The following is a 3,143-nucleotide window of genomic DNA, read 5'->3' as shown; positions in this document are numbered from 1 at the left end:
TTTTCCCTACATTCAACCTGAAATATGTTTCCCATGACATTGGTCTTATTTTTCCTTTATTATCTTTATTATATGGATTTTAAACCTAGGTTTATTACAAACCCCTACCCCTTAATGGAACACCATCCTTAGTGTTCAATGACACCTACAACTAGAAAAACCACCGAAGACAAAAACATACTATCCACGGTGCTTTATAACTTAGCTTGTTGTAGTATTTACAATGATCCACCTACTAAAGAGAGAAACTAACATGACCACATAACAACATGACACAGATACCACTTATTGGACCTTTGTAACACAAATCATCGCGGTATTTACATCCATATACATATATACATATACCAAAATGGTTTTGCCTCAAATGAAAAATAATGAGGGATACATAAACCCCATCTCATCATCCATCTTCTATGTAGCTTCATCAGGTCTAAAATGCTTCCAGTGCACTTTAACCTTCTCAGTTGCTAGGTTTCGGAACCATGATCATCTTTCTCTTCAAAATCCATTGAGGTTATGGCTCAAATCCTCCTTTTGGCCCCACCTACAGTACATACGAATCAATAACATTATCAACATCCTTTACATATATTTTAGGCAATGAAACATGGTAAACATCATGGACCTTTACTGTCAAAGGCAGTGAAATTCTGTAGTTCATTAGTGTAATCCTCTCAAGGATATTGAAAGGCCTGCAATACCGAGTTGCTAGCTTCACACATGACCCAATCCTCAAGGAGCTATTCTTGGGATTGATGCACAAGTACACATCTCCCCCAACCTAAAACTCCTTAAATGTTGGGTATGTGTTATATTCTTTCGATGACTAGCCGCAAACACTTTACATTGTCACAGGAGGTTAAAACCACCCCTGTTGGTGGGTTTGTGTTGGAAAATGTAACTAGGTTTGGTCTTCATTTAATGTATTTGAATCATCATGTAATGTACTTGAAAAAGATTAAAAGAATTATTATTTTTATTATTTTTGTGACATATTAAAGCACGGGTTTCATCCTTGGCTCACCCTGTTTTAGGTCCAACTCCCCATTAATGACTTCTTTAATTTATTCTAAGTGAATATTGTAATTTTACTTTTAAAGAGACCATTCCTAAGCTTTTGAATCATGTAAAAAGGTTAAGTTTTGAGTCAAATATGATTTATTTATCCTCCAAACCAAGTCAGCCTAGAAGAAGATCAAGTAGGCCTAATGACCCTACTCGATCTCACATGGAGCCTATAAGTACAAGCACATCGAAGTCATTTGGAGCATCACTCTCTCAGAAGAAGTTTTATATCTGCTATAGCTGAGAAAAGTACAAGTTTTGTTGCCAGGAAGCCGAAGGAATTACGAGTTTGGGGAAGTCTAAGGAGAAAGGAAAATTTGATATTTTACTCCCTCTCTCTCTCTCTCTCTCTCTCTCTCTCTCTCTCTCTCTCTCTCTCTCTCTCTCTCTCTCTCTCTATCTCTCTCTCTCTCTCTCTCTCTCTCTCTCTCTCTCTCTCTCGCTCTCTCTCTCTCTCTCTCTCTCTCTCTCTCTTTGTTTCATGTCCTAGATTGGGAGATTGAAGTCTTCAAAGTTTCACTATTGTTGAAAGTTGTTAGTTACCGTAAGCTCCTTCTTAGTTGAATTTGCTGGAAAGGGGTCGAAATTATGGGAGGTTGACATGGTGTGGAGGGAAGTGCTTGTGTTGGTCTAGGTTGAAGAGTCTCAAAGAATACTATTGAAAGGAAGAATTTCTTGACTGGGTTTTCTCCTCGATAAGGTTTTTTCCCTAGCAATGTGCTTACATATGGTGTCTATTGTCTTATGTGCTATTACGGTAATTTCTTTATGAACTATAACAAAGAAGATATATAGAATCATAATTATAAGAAGCATCACAACTAATTATCAATAATAAGAAAATATATTGTCCTTTTGATTTTCTAACCTGTTATCCGAGCTTTGGGGAATAAGGAAGTAAAAGGCATTCTCAAGCACTTGATCAAGAAACAATTCAAAAGAACTATCTAATGGAATGAGTCTACTATACTCAAGGAAGATGTATAACACAATCAAGGGATGGAACAAACATGAAGGGGCCTCTAACTAAAGGTCCTAGAAGAAGAGGATTGACCTAATCGTTGAAAAGGAAAATGTACTAGACTTGGTCCAAAGAAAATTAAAGAATCCTATAGAGGATTCTAGTGATGGTGAAAAAGTGAAATACATGGAATTATAATTGGTTTCCTTAACTCTCATGGTAGAAGGAATAAAGGAGAACCTTGTCTCATTCATATCTAACATTGATCAACCTCAATAAATGTATGATGCCTTATAAAATTTATTTTCTATTAAGAACATTAGTCAAGTACCAAGTTTTAAGAATGAGCTAAGGACCACAAGGATGAATCAGGAAGACACACTGGCATCCTTCTTTGTGAAGATAGAAAGAACCAAGGATAGTCTTTTGGCCATTGATGAAATTGTTCCGGACAAAGAACTCATGATCACTACCCTATAAGGATTACCACCTACTTGGGGTGCATTTCCTACACGTCTTAACAATTGTAAGGAATATCACACTTTTGAATTACTATGGACTACCTAAAGGTGTTTCGATTCTGAAGGTGTTTTCAATGCCTACATTGCACAACATAAAGGATGTAAATCGAAAGGACCAAGGAAGAAAGTTGAGATGTCCAAGGTAGAATTTTATTAATGCAATAAGAAGGGTCACAACAAGAGTGATTGTTGCAACAATCCAAAGAATAAGGAGAGGGATAGATATTATGCCAACATTGTTGAAGAAGGTTACCCAAAGAAAGCCAAGCTCGAAGAATCTAACATTAGGGACTTACACTACTAATTCCTTTTCTTATAGCCTTAGATACCTTAATTTGTATTTTTATTTTTTATAATTTACAGGTTTTTAGTTGTTTTTGGAGGGAAAATTTTTTAATGTTTTTATAAGTTTGTAGCTATCCCTCAAACTTTGGAGGGAGCGCCCAACAACTCCCAAAGATAAGTATCTCATCTCCTTTCAGTTTTTGGTTTCATGTACTTGTTTAAGTTATGATTATATTAAATACTAATCACCATTATCGCTCTATTGTGTTGATTAGCAAAAAATCTACAAGAAGTATGAAGGAGGAACT

This window comes from Pinus tabuliformis, chromosome Q, assembly GCF_031772625.1.
Source record: "Pinus tabuliformis cultivar Carrire ecotype Pingquan chromosome Q, CPIR1, whole genome shotgun sequence".
Taxonomy (NCBI): domain Eukaryota; kingdom Viridiplantae; phylum Streptophyta; class Pinopsida; order Pinales; family Pinaceae; genus Pinus; species Pinus tabuliformis.
This window is presented reverse-complemented; position numbering follows the sequence as displayed.